Below are 23,504 nucleotides of genomic sequence, written 5' to 3' on the forward strand. Positions count from 1 at the left end.
TGTTTGATGAAGGAATTAAAATCTAGTAACAAAAGCATTTTGTAGATAGTTATTGTACCAGTCTTTGTTCTTGAACATGAGTGTGTTTTTTTGGAACTGAAAATCACACATTGAATGAAAAGCTTTATCTCAATATATTTTATTTACACATAAATTTGAGCTGTTTTTTGTTCACAAGTTTGGTTGATAAAAGAGCCCTCACAATAGCTTTAATTACCATTTAAAATAACTAAAAAAAAAAGGGATTTTTTTTTATTGTTCTCTCTTTTATAGGGCAAAGGAGCAATGCTTTTGGTTACTTAGTATTCTCTCAAGAAAATTTAAAGATAGTTTATACATAGAAGATATTTTAACAGGTTATATTCTGAACTTGTGGGCCGGATTTGGAAAAAGGAATATCAAGTATGGTCAAGGGGACAAGAGAGAAGCATTTGTTATCATTTTTCAAAGTCAAAAATATTTAATCAGATAATATTTTAAAACCCAGCAATAATTAATAATGATTGGTATAATGTTTTTTGTCAAAATTATTAAATAGGAGATAAAATTAAAAGCTTTATTTTTTGCATTAAAATAAAACTTTAAATATTTTGATGAGCATATTAAATCAACAATGCATGTATTATGTTGAACCTGACTTCTTAATAAGTTGCAACCAAATCTTTAAGGATAAGTTTAAGCCAGAGAGATAATTTTGGGATTTGTCACCATAAAGATAGGGTATAATGTCATGTAAATAATTAAGATCACGTGGAAAGACAAACAGGATTGAAAGAAGACCCAAAACCAAGGTTTGGGGCTCTCTCAGAATTTCTAAAAAAAATTCAGACTGAGTAAAGAAGGGTTGATCAGTAAGGTGAAATGGATCAAGGAAATGAAAATACTGAGACGAATGTTGAATAATAAATTAGATAGAACAGATGTCCCAGAAATCATGAAGATAAGTCACTTTATTAAAATGCATATTATAAACAAAGAAGGAATTAACTGTTCAAAAAGTTGTCTTGAAGAATTGTTTTGGGGGAAAATATAAAATAAACCTTATTTTCTAAAATACATTAAAACTAATTCCAAATGAATCAAAGGATTGTGTATAGAAATTTTAAATAAAACAATATTAGTGCAGATTCTCTTTAATTACTTCCCTGATTGTTTTACCTATAGTAACTCATTTAATACTACTAACAACCTTTTCATGTTGGATACAGCTATTCAAATTTTCTTTTTTTTTTTTTTTTTTTTGAGACGGAGTCTTGCTCTGTCGCCCGGGCTGGAGTGCAGTGGCCGGATCTCAGCTCACTGCAAGCTCCGCCTCCCGGGTTTAGGCCATTCTCCTGCCTCAGCCTCCTGAGTAGCTGGGACTACAGGCACCCGCCACCAAGCCCAGCTAATTTTTTGTATTTTTAGTAGAGACGGGGTTTCACCATGTTAACCAGGATGGTCTTAATCTCCTGACCTTGTGATCCGCCAGTCTCGGACTCCCAAAGTGCTGGGATTACAGGCATGAGCCATGCGCCCGGACAGAACCCATTGGAATTAACCAGAAAATTGTTAAATTCATAGTTTTTTTGACTAACATTCTTCTTCCAGGTTAATGAAATGTATATATAAATGCCACTCATTGCATATACTTTTGAGGGGTAAAATAATTACTAAATTTATGTACACTACGAATACTTCGTTTTATAAAATTGCATATATACCCATATGCAAATGAGCACAGAATCAATAGGGTAACTATAGACATAAAGTGATCAATGTAGGATATTTCATTTTATTTTATTTATGCATTTTATATATAATATACTTCTCGTTTAATATTTGTGCTAATTTTATTTAATTGAATATTTATGCCTTGGTTATAGAACAACTAAATTTATTTTCAAAGAAACTCCCATTATTATTGTCTGCAACAGTAAAACTTGCAAACAATCTAAAAATTCAACCAAATACAACCATTTACAATTGTGCCTTAGTTGAATATATAATCATAGGAGAAAACACAGGTGATGAATTTTTATAATTTCATTTAAAATATAATTGACACAATCCCTCAAGTATCATATAAATTAATTGTATTGTTACTGTCTTGGGTTAACATTTATTTCTAGTTTTTTTTTTCCCCTTAATATCTGATTTTTTCCCCATTAACATTACCTATTTGGATAATCAGAAAAAAAATCAACATTGCCAAAAGATAGATAATACCACAAGCGAAATATCTATAACAATGATAGGAAAATGCTTTGATTCAGGATGAATGAGAATCAGTCTAGGAAAACAGCTTGGACCCTCTCATTCCTGTTAATGTCATCTCTGTGTTTGGCACTGCTATTATTCCTCAGCCCTTAAGAAATGCTCTATTGCTGGGCATGGCATATGGAAAACCAAGAAAAATGACTGGCTGCGTGGTGACAGCTCTCTACTCCTCATGCCAAGTTCTGCCAGCGATTTAAATATTAAATAATGGAAAGATTTTTGAAATCCAGGATGATTAGAGAAGTCATTTTCTGCAAGAGTGAAGCATTGTCTTTAAAGACGAAAATCTACGAAAATAACATTATTGAAATACTAGACTTGAGACTATTTTTCTGAATTACTGTAACTGTTGAAATAGGTCTTTCAGCCCATTAAGATAAACACCACACTTTTCATGATCTTCAGCTGTAATTTTATAGTGAAAAGTACTTGCTTAAAAGAGTTCACACTATCTGAAAGATGTCACTTGTAACATTGACTGGCAGCCATTTCAGAATGGCAGACAGCCAATAAATCATTCAGAACTACGTGTCACTCGGTTTGGCTTTAAAATTGTATTCCTTCTCCCTTGATAAAGAACATTTCAATGTCAAATAGTTTGTTCTATTTAAACTTATACATCAACTGGAATATTGAGATACACAATAAAATTAATTGATTTGGTAATACATTTAGAACTTATCTAAAAACAGCAATATGTATTTGCGTGATAGATTTGTTTCACAAACCAATCAAGTTGTTGGTATCAAAAGCATGTTTTAGTGTTGATTTATGTATAGAGAAATTTGTGAAATTACATAAATAGAAATACTTCTTTATAAAATTCCTGGACCTTATGATATCTTGGTATTAAGAATCTTAAAGGAATCATTTTTAAAAATTCAAAAGCAAACAATTTCAATTTTACAAGAGCTAAGAACAAATCATTTTTTGATGGTCACAGATAGCTCTTCAAGAAAAGACTTTTTCCCCACTGGCTGCTAGGAGCAACATTACAAAGCAGTCTTCAGCTCTCAACTCCTTCAAAGTTTGCCTCAGCTGTAACAGTTGTCTGGCTTAATGTTAGGTCATCCTGGAGTACCTGACATGCAAACATGAATGGAGATGAGGTATAAAGCCCGGCCATTTTGACCCACCTGGGAGGATTCTGACAGGTCCTTTCAGCGCCTGAGAAACCCAGGGCTCACATCCTTTATATTCTGATTCTTCTGTAGGGGTTGTTCCCATGGATGATACTTAATAAAGCTGCCAAATATAAAGAGGCAGCCATGTAAATTTTTAGGGATTATTTCCAAAACTCTCATAACATCATATATATTTATTGGTTGTTTAAGTAGATTTTTGAGGAGTAGGTAGCAACGATAGAAGTCAAAGAAAGTAAATGTAGTTGTTAAAGGACTAGTCATCCCATACTTAGCAAGTACACAAGTTGCATATACACTATGTTCCTTCCTTAGAGCAAAGTATTTCAATGCAGTCGTGTGTGTGTGTGTGTGTGTGTGTGTGTGTGTGTGTGTGTGTATAACTGAACTCATTGTAGATTTTATTGGATCAGATATATGAAGAGACTTGGAAGACTTAGGTTTGTCTGGAACTGGGTGAAATAGAGAAGGACGATCATTGACATAGAAAGTTCATTACTTTGTCCTTTGATTATAAATAGTCTTACAATAAAATGGCATCTCCATTGTCTAAAACACATTTTTACATTTGCTCTCCTTCTGAAATTATTTATGTGAAATTAACAAATCTGCTTATTACCTTAGAAGCAAATGTTCCCTAATTTATATTATTTATTGTATATTTGTAGATCCATTTAAAATTGATTTGCAATATAAGGAAATAAATGCATTTTATAAGTTGTTTGCTTTGTGTAGCGGATCTGGTTAACCATAGGACTATTGTTGCATTGAAACAAAATAGAATTAATCTGTTCAGGTAAATAGAACTGGAAGTGAGATTTGTTGTCACTCCTCCTCCCTCAAGTACTGACCAGTCTTTTAATTCACACATAACTAACACTCTATGCAATAATATTTTTTTTGTTCTCTGTCTTTTCAAATAGAACTCAAGCTCCATGAGGAGACATTTCATTGTAGGTAAGCACATTCTTGTCAGTTAGTTCTTTCGTGTTTATTAGCATAGCCCCTGTGTCTAGAACATTTCCAGGTATTCAGTAGCCATTTAAAAATTATTTGTTGAATGAATTGTTATTTTAAAGAACATCCATAAGTTTTCTGATTGGGCATGGGAATACATGCCCATCTTTGGACTGAATATCCATTTTTCCCTTCTTTTATCAAAATACTGGTTAAATGATAGGGACAATTGTTAGAAGGAATTTTATATCTAAAAATATTTTCCCTCCTATGGATGTAAAAAATAGTGATAGTAGTTCTGGCTTTTATATTAATTCGATGTTTCAAAGTGGTTTTTTTTATGACAATATTCTACATTCTTGAAAACCACTCGTTCATGTGAGTGCTACTATTTATGCTTGTGCAGCACATAAATATGGAGAGAAGATAAGGAGAAAGTTTACCCTGTGTCTCCTTCCCTGTAACATAGTTTACTATATTGATTTGCCACTTTCTACTCCTGAAGTAAAATTTTGCAACAGGCATTTGGGAAACTCTGGATATAAGAAAAAAAATTTAATATCATACAAAGAGACAAGAGGTGACTTCTTTTTTATTTTTCATTTAGAATTTGTAGTCTAATTAAAGAAAATGCACATATATCTAAAGATAATCATGGATAATAAACTCATATAATTACTACTTTCAGTGGCTATAACAACAGCCAAAGCACTAACAGAAATGAAAAAGGTTTATCAGCATTATGCAAATACGTATCCTCTTTAAGAGTTCCTGTTATAGTGAAAGCATTAAAATAATTCAACACATACAGAGACCATATACTTTGTGATCTTTTTTAAAAAGTATTCAAAATATATTTCTGTGTGCAAAACATTTTCATAATGATCTTGTTTAAATGAAAGTATTTAGAATAGCACGTTGTAAAATTACATTGCAGAAAAATACAATTATTTTTCTCTTTAGAAGACACATAATAAAATAGAATCATCAGTGTTTTTTCGTAAACATGAATCTTTAGAGTGTTACTTGATCCTGCATAATAAGGGTACTTTTTTGCTTAATGTAAGCATAGTATACTAATTCTTTTAAAATTCAGAAAGCATATTTACAGTCTAGGCAGATGGGATATGAAGGTCACACAGCATGAGCAGTGAAATATCTCATTTACCTAGAGTTCTAGAGAGAATTTTAGGAACTCTTATTTATTATCAGTGCATAGATAAGAGTAAACTACACAAAACTGTTTGCAAAACTCTCCTCTTTCTACTCAGAAGGATTTCCCTAGAATAATCATTATGGACTCTGTCCATCCTTTACTCATTCACTGCATGGGAACAGGTGCTAGTTATGAGATTGGTGAGTTTAGAAAGCTAACCAATTTCATACTTATTGTGCAATTCTCAATTCACCAACTGTTGTGCGTTTCTTAATCAGTTCCTTTCTTTTTCTTATAGAGAGCAGTCATGATGGTCTGCACTCCACACAAGGCAACAGAGTGAAAGAGCAGGTTCTGTTTCTTTGGGGTAGTCCTGAAGCTTCCTAAGAAAGTTCACATCAGGTGATGGATAGGAGCAACCCTACAAAACCAGCCTTAGACTATTTTTCAAACAGTAAGTAATAAAGGTGACATTTTGATCTTTATCTGTTTAATTACTTCTGCTGTAATTCTATTGATTCTAACATTGAAGGAGCAGTAAATTTGTATTATCAAACTATAAAACAATAAAACTATCAAATACATTATCACATCCTTATGTTCTTATAATATTGTTCTTTTTTAACAGTTTTTATTCTTATTTGTTCATTGGTTTGTCTTCATGTTATGTCTTTTCTACTATCAAACTGAACATGTTGACATCATAGGCTATCAAAACTGTACATTTCTGATGCTAAGCATAGAGACTTAGCAAGAGTAAATATGCCAAAATGGAATGTTGTTAGCCATAGTGTGTATTATTATTTCTTTTATACGTTTCATCACTATTAGAAGAGTTTATCAGTTTTTGCCTAGATTGACACACAAACCATCTACAAACGAATCATACCTTATTTCTTCACTGTAATTTTTAATGTTGCTATTTTTGCCTGTTAACATTCCATAGGTTTATCACATTGCTTAAAGTTTTAATTCAATTTCTTTATTGTTGTCATGAGAGATTGCTTTGAACCTTCCAGTGTGCAAGGTCTCATTTTCACTAACGTAATCTCAACTTTAGCTGAGCACAATACCAAGCGTTTCCCAGCATCCCTTGCATCTGGATGCGACTGTATTAAAATAAGCTGTGTGAGGTCGGGCGTGGTGGCTCACTCCTGTAATCCCAGCACTTTGGGAGGCTGAGGCGGGCGGATCACGAGGTCAGGAAATCGAGACCATCCTGGCTAACGCAGTGAAACCCCGTCTCTATCAAAAATACAAAAAAAAAATAGCTGGGCATGGTGGCAGGCGCCTGTAGTCCCAGCTACTTGGGAGGCTGAGGCAGGAGAATAGCGTGAACCTGGGAGGCGGAGCTTGCAGTGAGCAGAGATTGCGCCCCTGCACTCCAGCTTACGCGACAGAGCGAGACTCATCTCAAAAATAATACTAATAATTAAAAAATAAATAATAATAATACCAACCTGTGTGAAACTTCTGGGATGGCTCCTTAAGTGCAGTTGACTCATTAGGGAGGTAGGACTTTTTTATTTTTCTACACTTTCTGCTGCTGTCCTGGAATGCCGACATCGTGTCTAGAAGCATGAAATTGCCTTGAAGATAGAAGTCATGCATTGAAGTTAGTAAAAGAGAAATGTAAGTATATAGGTTTCTGAAGAAAATGGGAAGCTTATGTACTAGCAACAGAATACTTACTATGCAGGCTTCTTATGTGTAAAAGAGGAAAAATTCTCATTTTATTAAGTTTCTGAAATTAGATTTCTAAATGCTGGTTCTCTTTTTTATTGAAAGTAATGGCAAAAAAAAAAATGGCGTTTTTTGCCATTACTAAATGCCGTGAATAGTGTCTGTTAAACACTGGAGATGATAAAAACAATAATTTTTCTGTTAATTATAAAAATCTGAACATTTTTCTGATTATATTTCACACATGACACACCATTTTATTTGCAGATTTTTGTATCCCCAATGTTTTTATTAATTTATTACCAACACAGCACACAATTCTAGTGGCAATGCATTACCTCTGCAGCTCATCTTGAATTCAGAAGGCCTATTTATTGCATTCATTACTGCTTAGATGACATCTTAAATCCATTAATTAGATTATTATGCTCTATTCTATACATGTATTGATCTATAGATTTCGTGGACACAAGTTTCAAAACATACCGGAAAATTTAGTAATAGCTTTTTAGAATCTATTCTTCAACATAGTTATTGAAAGTAACAAGAAGGACCTCCTCTAGATATTATGTTGAGAACCACTTCTTTGATTTGTTGAATATGTGTACAGTGGATACCATGTGGCTTTATTTTGAGGAGCCACTTATGTGGCTGAGTTACAATTCACAAAACCTTGTCAAAGGGAAAATATCAGGACAAATTTACAAGTCACATGCCAAGAAAAAAATCTTTCTAAATGCTTATAAGAAATACCTTAATTAATGGGAGCCCTTCAAATTATATAAAACGTCATAAGTAGGATTTGCAACACAACCAGCAATTTGCTGATTGAAATATGTTCATTCATACTGACTTCACCTGCTGAATGGAATATTGTGCTGTACCGTCCTTAACTTTGGAGAATTAAGGAATATTCCCTTATGGTGTTCAACAACAACAACAAAAGAGCAAGAAAGATATATTCTTAATTTTTGAAGAAGAATGTAGAGATACTTAAAAGAGACACTGAAGGTAGCAGAAAGAAGATTATTACCATCCCCAAAGTGTTTGCTCATTAAAACATTTTGTGACTTTCTTTGCCAATATCATACCTATTTGGATAATTATTTTACTATCCACACAGTTATGAGAGTGAGAAGAGGGAATATAAAAGATGGAACAAGAGGGAATCTGTGTGGCAATCACAGTAATCACAGGCTGGTTGGGATCCTAAACTTGGCCACATCACAAAATCATGTTCAAGTTTAAAGTCATGAGAGAGGCCAGGCATAGTGGCTCACACCTATAATCCCTGCACTTTGGGAGGCCAAGGTGGGAGGATTGCTTAGGGCAAAGAGTTCAAGACCAGCCTGGGCAACATAGTGAGATCCCATCTAAAAAAATTGTTCTTTAAGTTAGCCTTATGTGGTGGCATGTGCCTGTGGTACCAGCTACTCCGGTGGCTGAAGTGGGAGGGTCGCTTGAGCCTAGAGGTCGAGCCGTAATCATGCCACTGCACTTCAGCCTTGGTGACAGAACAAGACTCTGTCTCCAAAAGTAAAAAACAAAACAACAAAAAAAGTAAAGTCACAAGAAAATGAGATGTTATTAAGGTTGTTTTATGTTGATTTTCAACTAGACCAGCATTTAGCCTATACAAAGGCATATACAAAATAAACCCTAAACCTAAATGGAATTCAGCAGCAGCAGTGCGGGTTAAAGAAGCCACCAGTTCCCTGGAGGCCAGAACCACAGGCCTGTGGCCTTTTTTATTGTTTTGACCGGGAGGTGGAAAGCAGGAATATATCTGTATTCAAGTGCCTGCTCTGTTGCTGTCTGAGAAAATCCGCGCTGTAGCACATCAAATTTTTTTCAAACTGCATTTCTTAGGACATCTTTGGGGTTTACGTAAACATTTAATAGAGCTGCCCTAGCCCCTGCTTACACACGACACAAAGTCATATGTCTAGTCTCATATGTATGTATGCTTGAATTGTAGCAGAAATTTTGCTAAAATTTAAGTGAAGTAATGTTGAAGGTTGAATCATTTGAAACAAATTACCTGCACCAAAATATTCTTTGCTATACTGATTTCTGTCCCACCCCTAATGGGACTGAATTTTAATCTTAACTCTGCTTGTAATTAGGTATTTATATGTGTCTACTCATTTTTTGTAAGATGTCTCTTCAGAGATAAAATGAGGGTAGCAAAAAATAATTTTTACAGACATTTATATGGCTTTGATAACAATTGTCTGTTCTACTTATTTGACTGATTCTAAATTCTAAAGGTTATTTTACAGTTAGTAAATTATATAATTTTTATGCAACAATTTGCCTGCCAGGATTCCTATAATACTTGTCAGCTATCAGTAGGTATAAGTCTGTTAGCCTCTACTGTGAAGATAGTATCTCTTTAAGTTATAACGCATTTACGATTGTTAGAGTTTCTAAGGTCTTTTTAAGTTACAGATGCTTCTGAGGATGATGGTTTTCAAGGAGAGAGTTCTTTGACAAAAAAAAGACAATATGGGACTTAGTGTTATATTAATTTACAAATTATGTTTTTGTTATAAAGAGATAAAAGGTGTGCTGTACTAGCTATAAATTACTGTATGCCACATTTTGTATGATTGTTTTCCATATTATTATAGAACGTGGCACTTAAATAGTATCATGAAAAAAATTTATTCAAGAAATAATAAAACATTAATGAAATATGATTAATATATATTGACTATATTTAAAAATTATGTATTTCTAATCCTAAGCTTTTTAATGCGACATTATTTTTTTCTGTGACATAATTTCAGTTTAGAAGAACTTTAAATTTTAATAAGATTTTAAGATGATTCAGTAATGTTAACATACTTTTCTTCGGTAAATTTTGTTTGTTAACATTTTAGCTGCATTAAGTAAATATTTATATAGCTAATTTTAATACTGATATTTTAATACAATTCTTAATTTTACTCCTGGCTTTCAATCATTCACATATGTTTTTAAAAATTGCTTTTTTCATTGCTTTACTTTTTAATTACTTGTATCAAAGTCTTAATTGTATATGGTTGATTTTAAAAGTTAAATATTTCTATAAGATTTATAAAGACAAGCCGGGCGCAGTGGCTCATGTCTGTAATCCCATCACTTTGGGAGGCTGAGGAGGGCAGATCACTTAAGGTCAGGAGTTCAAGACCAGCCTGGTCAACATGGTGAAACCCGTCTCTACTGAAAATACAAAAATTAGCCTGGTGTGGTGGCAGGCCCCTGTAATTCCAGATACTTAGGAGGCTGAGGCATGAGAATCACTTGAACCTTGGAAGCGGAGGTTGTAGTGAGCTGAAACCATGCCATTGCACCCCAGCCTGGGCAACAAGAGTGAAACTCCGTCTCAAAGAAAAAAAAAAAAAAAATTATGAAGACAATAGAAATGTCCTGGCTATGTCTATATCAATAGGTTTTTCACATTAAACCAAAGTCACAAATATGGTTTGATTCTAATTAATTCTAATGCATCTTGCAGGTTACAAACTGTATTGTATTATGTAATTATCTGTTGATCCACTCTGTGTACTGTTGTATAAGTTGGGGTGATTAACCTCCACCTTTATTATGTAATTCAAATGTAGCATATAGACCTCAATGATAAGATTGATCATGGTGCATTTAATCATTAATTTATTATTAATCTCTTTTATCCTAGTACTTAGAGAACAGATTTTTCTCAACAAATATTTAAGCAATAATTAAATAAAATAGGCCGGGCACGGTGGTTCACGCGTGTAATCCCAGCACTTTGGAAGGCCGAGGCAGGCGGCTCACCTGAGATCGGGAGTTCAAGATCAGCCTGACCAACATGGAGAAACCCCGTCTCTACTAAAAATACAAAAAATTAATCAGGCATGGTGGTGCATGCCTGTAATTCCAGCTACTGGGGAGGCTGAGGCAGGAGAATCCCTTGAACTCGGGAGGCGGAGGTTGTGGTGAGCCGAGATCGTGCCATTGCACTCCAGCCTGGGCAACAGGAGCGAAACTCCATCTCAAAAAAAATAATAATAAATAAATAAAATATAGCCTTGTGTCAATTAGCAATGAGGATATGTTCTGAGAAGCGTGTGGTTAGGTGATTTTGTTACTGTGCAAACAACAGAGTGAGCCATCTGTAATGGTGATAGAAATTTTTAAACCCTATAATAAGCTTAATGGGCCATTGTTTTACATGCTGTCTCTTATTGATGTAAACATTGTAATGTGGCACATGATTATATAAAAAATATGAATCCATTCATTATTTATGCATTCATCCATTTGACCTATGGTAGTGTCCTATTGAAAATGAGTCATCATAATATAGAAATCCACTATTAGTTGTTTTCACTTTCTCTTTTTCGTGGGGAAGTGTGGGTATTGATTTTAAAAGTCTAAAGAATGGGGTATACACACAATCAATTATCAAGCACTGGCACCTTGTGCGAAATAATAAACCCATCTAAGATCCTAGCAATTCATTCAGAAAATAAACCTGGAAATATATCTTGGATATGTCAAACGTTATTGTAAAAATTAATGAAACTAAGCAATGGGAATGCGAGTAGTAAATTATTGGAGAAAATATTATAAAATTTACTTTTTTAAATTTCAAAACTTTATATTTCCTTCTTTAAAACTGAAAATTTTTGTGTACATATCTAAAACTAATTGTGTCACTTTTCATTTTGTTACAATATAGAGTAATGCTTCAAAATACAAACATAATAGATAGAGTCAATTACTTAGGGGAGTTTAAACCTGGAGGTAACATTAGAAATAGAAATAATAAAGCGCAGTGTTTTTGGATTTGTCTGTTAAGATGATTTTAATCCAGATCATATTTAATGGTTTACATAGTTGTATATCAAATTTGGTTTCACAAATAAATTATATAGTAAATTTAAAAATACAAAAAATGTATATTAAGTTATAATATACATTCTATAACCTAAGAATCCATATAACTCGGGCAAGAAAATTATATAATTAAAAATAACACCTTTTTGTTCTGAATTACATTTTAGGGACAGCTATATAATTCACACTCACAAAGGAATCATAAAAACTCTAGGTACAATCTTGTCAGTAAAAATATTTGTTGTATCTTACGTATGAAGTATACAATTGATTAAAAAATGGCAAGGTCTGCCTTCTATCCAATGGCAGGAACAGAAGATAATGGCATCTAAGTAGTCCTGTCTCCTTTCTTTTTGGCATTGATTTATATATCTTCACTAGCTTTGCTGTTTTCATTCCAATAAAAGATTATTTAGTAAGCCAAAGCAAAACAAACAAACAAACAAACAAATCCTGTGAGCAGCCACAAACTGAAGGACTATGATTTTTAGTCAATGTAAGTAACACAATAATTTTAGGTTAACCAATGTGTCAAAGAGAATGAAGAAAAATTATTACAAAAATGAACAAATAAACTGGTCTAGTCAACATGTACTTCTTTTAAAGAGAGTAGTCAACTGATATTAAAGCCTACGACATAGAATGTGCCATATGGAGTATGCCATATCAAAATATTTCTGCTTTTTCTTTCTCCAACTACTGCAGACCCTGATTATCTCCTTATCCGATCACTTTAAAGTTATTCAACAAATCATAATTATGCCATTGTTAGCATCAGAAACTGAAAGCCTACTGTCAAAAGTGATCTAAACTATCACTATTATTATAAATTTAATTTACTTATAAAAAGATAGACTTTCAATTTGAGAATAACATAAAAATCAATTCATTCCTCTGTGCATCCATATTGTGTCATTGGTAGTTTAAACTTTTCATCTAATATTAGATTGCATGCAGGATTTTATATCTAATTCCTCTGGTGGATGTACTTTAGAAAATGCAAAAATAAAATGCAGCAATTCATATTAGCAGATTTACTATTGAGACCAATGCTTTCTTAAAGGTTTTGTTTAAAATCCTTAGTTTAGCAAAACTGATAAAGATTTTTGAATATCAGAGCATGTAAAAGAGATTCTTACATTAAATCTGGCATATTTCTTACATTACATATTACAATTTACTTGAACATGGCTATCTGTAAAACCATATATATGATCCAGAAGAGACTCAAACTAAATTAAGTTTTAACAGCCATCAATTTATTCTAAAATGACACAGTCATGAAAAATGATCTATCAGGGTTTGTAAATCTTATTCTGTTAGCTATTGCTAGAAATAGTCTAAACATATTCCACTTGGAATATGAGATCAAGACAGATTTTCTATTACTAATAATATTCAGATTATTTTTATTTTAATGTATAAATTTAAAATTCTTAGAATATTTTCAACAATATTTTCCATTTCTATAAGTATTTAATTTGTAAACAAATGTAATTACTTTATTTATTAACTTTTATTTTCAGTTCAGGGGTATATGTGCAGGTTTGTTATATAGGTAAACCTATAGGTAAATAGGTATACAAATTATTTTGTCACCCAGGTATTAAGCTTATGTGTGTTAGTGAAAAATGTTATTACTTTAAATATCCAAGTTATTCAGCTGCATTTGATCTCATTCTTTAGTCCAATATAAATAAGAGTAAAACAATGACATTTAAGGCCACCAGGCTATTCTCATTTTCGGAAAAAATGCTGGATTACATTACCAGCATATTAAATGAGAATATCAAGGTATAGTATCTCCCTAGAAATTGTCTCACCTTCAATACTATTGACATTTTTGAAACTCATAATTTTGTTGTGGGCTGTAGCCTTGTATTATAGGAGGTTTAACAGTTTTCCCGGACTGAACTTACTGGATGTGAATAGCACACTCCACTACCCATGGTAATAAGAACTAAAATTGTCTCTAAACATTGACAAACGGTCCCTGGTAGTCAAACTCACCCCTGGTTGAGACCGTGTTGTTGAAAATAAAACAAAAACTTTCACATCAATAACTATGTCAGGCTGTGTATATTAAGGATTAACATTAAGACAATATGGAGCAGGCACTACATGAAAGCAGTGACGATTTGGAATTAGTGGCACATTATCCTAATAATTATCTTAATATAGTGACTTTAATATCTAAATATCATTATATAGAGTTTTTCATAGATTTTTTCATTAGTATAACTTATGATGTTGTGTATATTACACTGTGTATACCGTTATTTTGAGAGAAAATTTTGGGAGATTTTGCCAAGGTATTTTCAATTATAGGTGTTTAATTAATACATTCTAAGCAAGTGGGTCTCAAAAAAAAGGAATTTAACACCCCACATTCTTCTTCCCATCCAGTGGACATTTGTCAATGTGTACAGATATTTCTGATAATAAAAAACGGTGAAAGAGAGGGTGTGCTACTGGCATCTGGTGGTCGAGGCTAGGGATGCTGCTAATCATCTTAGATGTACATGATAGCTCCCCACAATGACTTCGAGAAGCCCTGCTCTAACACTACTGCAGGATGAATTTTAAGCACAATTATGAGAGAGGACCTAGAGATTGAATTTTAAAGGAAAAAATATAATTGCAAAAGAAGACTGAAGATTGTTATAACAGGGGCAAGTAGAAGTTAGAAGAAAATGTGATAAAGTAAATCTACATTTTAGAATAGTACTGGAAGTTATTATAAGGTGTTACAGACAAATCTGAGAGTTCCATAAGTGACCTAAGAAATTATGGACACTGCAAGACTAAATAATCCTTCATTTAGGAAGGAGCTTAAAAATACTTTCTCAAGCATGCCAAGTCACAAAAATATGAGTTATCCTGAGCTTTTTTTAACTGTAAGCTTTCAAGTCATTGTTTGGAATCTTCAGAACCTCTCTAGGGTTTGGGATTTAAGAAGCAGTATGTAGATAGTGAGCTTAAGATGCCAAGCACAACATATAAAACTATAAAAATCCATATGATCTTGAAAGCTTAAATGGAAGCCCAGCACAGAACAATTGCTGAGTATATTATTCACATTATCTGAAAGCATGTCAAACAAACACATTATTTGTTAATAAAGATATGAGAAAGAAAATTCCAAGGAGTTTCTAAAAAGTGAACAACCACAAAATTTCAATGGCTTACAACAAAAATTTTCTTCTTCTCATTCATGTTACTTGATGGAAAATCAAATGGCTGCCTGGAGACAGCGTGGAGGGAGAGATTGATTACTGAGGTGCACAAGAAAACTTTTCATAATGATGGTTGTGAGTGTAGTGGTATTTCCAAAAGTATATACATACATATTAAATTTGACCACATCACACATTTCAAGTATACTCAATTGACTATGCATCTCTTATTATACCCCAGGAAAGTTGAAGATATGACAATGAAAAAAAATTCTTCCACCAACTACCCATCAATTTTCTTCTCCCGTTAGCCTCACAGATTTCACAGTTCATTAAAGGAAAGATGCAAATATGTTCAAAGTGTACATATTCTGAGGCCCATACCTTGTCATTAGCTCAATAAAGAGAAACATTGTCCATGGCATGAAGTGAAAACCTGCACACTCCCCATATGGCTTCTGGACACTCTAAGACATGAACACACTTTGGAGGCTCACCCCGTTGTCATTCATTGTTCTTAGAGCTTAGATGAGAAAAACACAAAAATAAGATCAAAAGATGACATTTAGATGCCCATCAAGAAAGATGTGTTGCGAACTGGAGAGGTCAGGGCTTTAAGTACTGTAACTTACTGTATGTTAAAGTACTGTATGTTACTGTAGAAACTTACTCATTTTCCCCTCAGAACAACTCTTATCTCAGGAGGTGAGTCTGAGAGCTACTGTTTCTTTGTAAAGGTTTTATCTGATCAGACCCACTGTCACCATGTCAGTCCCACTGCCCCTAAATGGTTTGACTCCTGATGTTTTGATTTCAAAGACTTCTGATTCTAGCTACATAGCTGTGTCCATTTCCCACCTTACCACTATTTACTTTGAATTTTGTTGCATGCCGAGACCAGTGACTGCCACAAATGTGACTGTTCCTAGAACATGCTTTCTGCTCTGATCTTTAGTCAGTGTGCAGACTCTAACATAAACTCCTTTCTATCGTATTTTCTTGAGTCCAAGAGCCCATAGGTTTTATAATGCACTATCTTATGTCCCATTAAGCAAGTAAGTAGCATTATGGCTAATTAAACTAAGACATACCACTGAATTGTAAAATGCATCATGTTTTCAGGAGATACAAAAATATGAAATGTATGGGTCTTGGAATACATGAACTGTGACAGTATCTTTGGAAAGTGCATTCAGTGTGTAGCATTGCTAAAGATGTCTTTAAGAGCTGGGCTGCTTCCTTTAGTTTGGAATACGTATGTAAATTATTTGCAGAGGATATTTGTCTCTTCTATCTCATCATGTATTTATTCAATCATTCGTTGATATCAGTATGGACTAAGGAAAATTATATTTTTTGGTATAATCCAAATATAATACTAATTAATTTATTGTGTTGCTAAAATTATTCCAGTAATTGAAAGGTCATTCACTTGGCCCCTGTGCTTGTTTGACAAATAGGTTTTTGTTCGTATTTTCATAATTTCTGGCACTACAGGATGTTCCAGGCTCATCTTGTGTATTTTATTCCTCATTCTTAAAATCAGCCACTTTCAAAGATGCCCTTCTTTCTATATAAGAAATCAATATTTAAGTGCTAGGTGTACTTATAGCTAACATGAGAGAGCAAAGAAATATATGTGTATATTCTTACACATGTATAGGCAGATATCTTTAAATATTTCTATATGTAACCATCTATATTAGTCCATTGTCTCATTGCTATGAAGAACTACCTGAGACTAGGTCATTCATAAGGAAAAAAGATTTAATTGCCTCTCAGTTCCACAGGCCGTACAGGAAGCATGGATGGGGAAGCCTCAGAAAACGTACAATCATAGCAGGAGGCAAAGGGGGAGTGGGCATATCTTACATGGCTGGAGAAGGAGGGAGAGAACTAAGGGGAAGATGCTACACACTTTTAGACAACCAGATTGTGTGAGAACTCACTCATTATCACAAGAACAGCAAGGAGGAAATCTGCCCCATGATCCAATCCCCTCCCATTGAACCCCTCCTTCAACACTGGGGATTAAAACTGGACAAGAGATTTGGGCGTGGACAAAAATGTAAACCATATCACCATCTATGTCTACATTAAGCTAAACATGGGTTCTTACTGATGTCGCTACCTCTAACCTAGTCCCACAAGCATCACTACCTTCCTGTATCTCTAAACCCCCACTCCAACAATAAAAATCCTGACTCTCACCATCTGACATCTATTTAGTTAATTGTTCACTTCCAGTATATGTGTATAGCTATACCAGATTGATAACCTGCCCTTGGTAGAAGAACATATTTATCAACTAGATTAAATGCCTTGTACAAGTTTCTTTTGCCTTTCATCTTAAGAGAGTGCACTCATTTTCAATATCACTTTGACCAGCATCCTTTCTCTTAAGTCCCTCACTGAAGTTATTTTGTATGGTTCCTAACAGAGCTAGATAAATTTGTAACAGTCTGCATTCCATCCTGAGATTCTAGTTGTAGAATTAATTTTTTATTAAAAATATAACTATTATTTTGGTAAATATTAGCATTTCTGTGCCACACTACTATATATAAATATCAAAGAAAGGTCCGGGAAGCTATACAAAATTTAAGTAAAGTGCTGAATGTTGAACCTAATAATAACTTGGCTAAAGTTAGTACAGAAAGCAATTTTTATTTGTGTAAATTTATGGAATATAAATATCGTTTTGTTACCTTCATAAAGTACATGGTGTTGAAGTCAGGGTTTTAGAATATACATCACCTGAAAAATGTACATTGTACTCATTACATAATTTCTCATCATCCCCTCCTCCCACCCTCCTGAAATTTCCAAGTCTCTTTTGCCTATCATTCCACATTCTCTGTCCATGTGTATACATTATTTAGCTTCCAGTTATAAGTGAGAACGTGCAGTATTTGTCTTTCTGTGTCTGATTTGTTTCACTTAAAATAATGACCAGTTACATCCATGTCATTGCAAAAGACATGATTTTATTCTTTTTTATAGCTGAATAGTATTCTAGAGTGCATATATGCTAGTTTTATTAATCTGATCATCCATTGACGGACACATTGCTATTGTGAATAGTGCTGTGAAAAAAATATGGGTGCAGGTATCTTTTCCATATAATTATCTGTCCTCCTTTGGGTAGATATCCAGTAGTGGGATTGTTGGGTGAAATTGCAGTTTTATTAAGAATGTATGTTCTGTAGTTGCTGTGTAAAATTTTTCTGTAAATGTCAGTTAGGTCTGTTTTGTCTAAAGTTGAATTTAAGTCTTATGCTTGTTTATTACTTTTCTGTCTTGACGATATGTTTAATGCTGTGAGTGAGATGGTAAAGTCCCCCATTATTTATGTATTGCTGTCTATTCCTTTTTTACGTCTAGTAATATTTATTTTATGAATCTTGGTGCTCTAGAGTTGGAGGCATGTGTGATTAGAACTGCTATATCCTCTTACTGAATTGATCCCTTTATCATTATGTAATGGCCTCCTTTGTCATTGTTATACTGTTTTAGGTTTAAGTTCTGTTTTACTTGATATAAGTATAGCTATTCCTGCTTGCTTTTAGTTTCCATTACATGGAGTATCTTTTTTCATCCATTTACTTTAAATCTATATGTGTCTTTACTTTCAGTCTGTATGTGTCTATACATTTCTTGTAAGCAGCACATTTTTGGATTCTTTTTAGTTTGTTCCATCAATCTACCTTTTTTTTTTTTCTTTTTTTTTTTTCAGATGGAGTTTCACTCTGTCATCCAGACTGGAGTGTAGTGGCACAATCTCAGTTCACTGCAACCTTTGCCTCACAGGTTCAAGTGATTCTCCTGCTTCAGCCTCCCGAGTAGCTGGGATTACAGGTGCCAGCCACCATGCCCAGCTAATTTTTGTATTTTTAGTAGAGACAGGGTTTCACTATGTTGGCCAGGCTGGTCTCAAACTCCTGACCTCGTGATCCACCCACCTCAGCCTCCCAAAGTGCTGGGATTACAGGCGCAAGCAACTGCACCTGGCCCAACATCAATCTGTATCTTTTAAGTGGAATGTTTAATTCATTTATATTCAAGGTTAATATTAATACATGAGGTTTTCTTTCTGCCATATTGCTGTTTGTTTTCTGCTTGTTTTATAAGTTCTTTGGGGTTATTTTATTGTTGTTTTTTGCTTTTCTTTCTGTCTGTCTTTTTGTCTTTGTGGTTTGGCGGAAATCTGTTGTGTTGCTATTTGATTTCTCTCCCTACTTTGTGTGACTGTTTTACAAGACCTGTGAGTTTGCTACTTTCATGTGTTTTGATGATGATGAATGTTGACCTTTCATTTTTGTGTTTGGGACACCTTTGAGTATTTCTCATAGGACTCCTTCAGTGGCAATGAATTCCCTCAGTGTGTGCTTGTCTGGAAAATACTTGGAATCATTTCAAGAAGATTAGCAATGAGTTATGTCAGTCAGGCCATTGGTGTGTATTTGGTGGCACATTTACTCTGTATTGTTTCACATCGGAACCATCTGAGTTAAGTTTTATTATTTGCTCTATGTTGCAGATGAAGAAACTGAAGCTGAGAGAGGTTTAGTGAATGACTAAAGAGGTTGTCAGGCTGCAGGGGAAAAAAAAACCTGTATCACTAGCCTGCAATGCTTCCCAAAGTATGCAGCTTATTATTATCAGTCACTTTATGAGCACAAAATGCTGTGCTATATAACAAAATAATACAATGTACATATGTATAAAAGTTAACATATACATATCAAATTAACATAAGCATAACTTTAATCACATATATTGATAAACAAAAATATAAAGTAATATATGGTAATGACCCAACCACTTGCCTAAGTTACATGTATTACAGAAGTTTTGAGGAGGGACTTCAGCTGTGTGTGAATCAGCAATTTGGATTGTACGGTTGATTACCCATTAGTTCAGAATTTTAATAATTTAAAATACATTTATTATATATTTAATAATTTAAAATACAATTATTAAAATGTATTTTAATAATTTAAAATACAATTATTAAAATGTATTTTAATAACTTAAAATACATTTAAAATACATTTATTAACAATTGGAAGACCTTATAATAGACGGGGAAATTTGATAGATGAATAATGCTCAGGAGATATCAGCACGTTTTGGAAGGATATTCCCATGAAGAGCAAAAGTATTGTGGGAAGTGTGGGAAGTGTTATGGTGTGAGAGTAATACAGGTTCCAGAATGTGTTTATATTGTTTTATTGGAGGTGTTGGGGAACCTTTCATGGAAGGTGTGTGGTAGACTGTGTGGACAGGTATCCTCAACCTTCATTCCACTCTTCTTAAAGTTGAAGAGGTTAGAAAACTAAAACAAAACAAAGCAAGCAATGCAGCTTCCTTTGAGCCAGTTTTATGAATGCAGCTTAGACCACTTATCCATTCTTTGCATGTGAATTAGACTTAGAAAAATGGAAAAGATCAAAGCCTGTCTTGCTATTGTTGATTCTGGCAAGTGAAATGATGGAGACAATAGTTCAGCAGTGGAAGTGGTAGGATTCAATATCCTTGTGCCTAATCACCAGTTTCATGGGCATAAGAAGCTTAAAGTTTTAATAGTAAGAGCATCTTTTTGACCCAGGATTGCAGAAATGATTGCGTGCCTTTGAATTCAATAACTCAAAACCTTCCTCCATGCCACAGTTACAACCATACTTTAGTTATTTTAGCTCTTCCTATTGTATATGTATGAAATGCACTTTCTGCTTAAGATACCTATTGTGGTTTTTATTTCCCTATTAAAACTCTGGAAAAATGTAGCACTTAAATTATGTTTTGTAGAAATTCACTAAGCCAATAAAGCTAAAGGGGGAGAGAGTTAACCTTCTCTGCCCGCTTTTTATCAGAAGTTAGTTGTAGAAGAAATACACAATTTTTACAGAATTTTAGCACCATCTAAGTTTTGTAGACAAAGAATACACAATTTTAGCACCATCTAAGTTTTATAGGTCTGGAACACAGAGTGGTTAGATGAGCATTTCAGGAGCACTACAGTTGCAAAGTTAAGCAGTCACCACAATTTTATGTGTCATACAAAGATTTTTAACTTTATGTTTAACCAATGAGCCTAGAAGCAAATGGTATTTCCATCAATAATTGTCTCATATAGAGTGTTTTGGAAAATGAAGTTATTAATACATAAAAACATGTTTATACATTTGGTTTCTAGGTATGACAAACCTATTTCTTGGTAAATTGCAAGTCCATTGCACCTGTGTTCATAGGCTCATTTGCCTAAAAATCTTGGGTTTTTTTCTGATGATCTATTAAATTTTCTTTCTGATTATCTTTTCTAATGCTGTAATAGCATTTCTAACACTGTAATGAAAGAGAACAAAAGTACATGCTTGCTCATCATTTACTAATTCAAACCATATATATTGAATACATCTATGTAGCAGGTACTGTGGTAGATGTGGAAGATAGTTGAGACAGATAACAAGCCCAACATAATGGAGCTTAGCATCACCACATAAAAGAGTTTTTTAAAAATCATAGATAAATGAATAATAATTATAAAGACAAAGAAATTCTTGCAATATAATTACATATAAGCAAATTTAGGTTGTGATTAAAGATTTTGATATTGGTCTTCTGATTTGGCTGTAGAGGGAAGTGTTTATAAGTCATCCCAAGGAAGAAGCAATTCTGATGAGAACTACTCAATGGATTTGCAATAACAATCCAAAGATGGAAGAAAATACTTCTAAGTAGACAAAATGGTAAGTATAGAGAATCTAAATTAAGAGAGAGCTTAGCTTTCAGATGAACTAAAAGATCATGGTGATCAGAATGTAGAGACTGAGGAGAAACAAATGAAATAAAACTAGAAGGACACGTAGAGATTTGTGGGTCCATTTTAAAAATTTTATTATAAATGCACTGATACTGTTCTGAACATTTTCTTAAGCATGGAAATTCAATGATTACAGCTATTGAAAAATATAACTCTTAATTTTGAGAATGAAATCGGTGGAATTGCTGGGATGAAAATGTCCAATGCAAAACAGGAGGCTAATTTAAGAAGATACTGCAAAATTGGTCATGATGGCTCAAAATGCTGTTCGTAAGAGAGAGAAGAAAATGAATAGAGTTACATATGGATGAGAGTAAACTGACAAGGCTAAATGCTAAAATGTGGGTAGTGACAGAACGTAGGTGTCAAAATAGACTTCCAGGAAAAGAAAAAATGGGTCTACAAATGAGCCAAATGCTGATCTGGGTTACATGATCCTGAGCAGTTGCGGATGTAATTGGTTAAGTAAAGTAAGTTCTTAAGATAGATTTGGCCTGGCGCTATACATTCTAGAGCCCGTGAATATAAGTAGGATATAAAACCATGGGAGTGACTAAGGAGAGAATTTGGCAGAAGAAAAGGAGATATGAGATGAAATGCAGAGGAAATTCAAACTTAATCCCTTGTTAACTGGAATTAGGGACAAGGGAACTGGAAATGAGTAATCAGAGAGAAAAAAGTAAAAGTAAGAGTAGAATGTCATGGAAGAGTAGAATGATCATAAAGCTTTTCAATAACTGGAATGTTTCAAGAACAGGGAAATGGGCAATAAAAAGAAGAAAAAAATAGTGACCAGAGGGTATAGCAATGTGTATATATTCATCTTGTGTTAGGTTTGATTGTTTAGACATTTTATAATAAAAATCTTTCCCAGAGAGTAATAAAATAGAAGTGAGGTTAGAGAAAGAACATACAATTTAGCCAAAAAGTGGGAAAAGTTAGGAAATGAAGAATAAATATGTTTAAAGATAATGTTATGGCTACTCAAAGTGCAACCTCTATTTTTTTATTATTTTTAATTTTCATATTTAAAAACAGTAATTACCACTTTTAAAAATCGTCCTCTTATTTGTTACATAAGAAAATGCACTAGTTCAAGCCACATAGAATCATTTATATTATGACTGTTGAAACATTAATAGAATTACTGGAACTATTAACCTAATGGCCTGAAAATGTCAACTCACTTCTCTATCCTGATGATCATTAGTGAAAGGAAAGACTCCATTAAATAATGCTTACTTATAGAGAACTGGTTATATCTGTCTCATTTGCATACATATATCTATATAAGTTAATTTGATTAATAAAACAAACACAAGGAACAAACAACAAAATAAAATTTATAAATGTCATTGAAATATACATGCCTCTACCATTTGGGTATTTGTAATTATAAATTGATACACTTCATTTTGTATCCAGGAGTTAGTTAGATT

General features: G+C 33.4%; 1 long non-coding RNA gene across 1 annotated transcript; it reads left to right on the top strand.

The window, feature by feature from the left end:
• The first annotated feature begins 4,324 nt into the window (after nt 1-4,324).
• On the top strand, nt 4,325-22,997 carry LOC112626524. Its single transcript, XR_003119907.1, has 3 exons — nt 4,325-4,358; nt 5,813-5,968; nt 21,881-22,997. It is a non-coding gene; the product is annotated as an uncharacterized LOC112626524 (long non-coding RNA).
• The last annotated feature ends 507 nt before the right edge of the window (nt 22,998-23,504 follow it).

The sequence above is a fragment of the Theropithecus gelada genome, chromosome 6 (genome assembly GCF_003255815.1).
Source record: "Theropithecus gelada isolate Dixy chromosome 6, Tgel_1.0, whole genome shotgun sequence".
Lineage (NCBI taxonomy): Eukaryota > Metazoa > Chordata > Mammalia > Primates > Cercopithecidae > Theropithecus > Theropithecus gelada.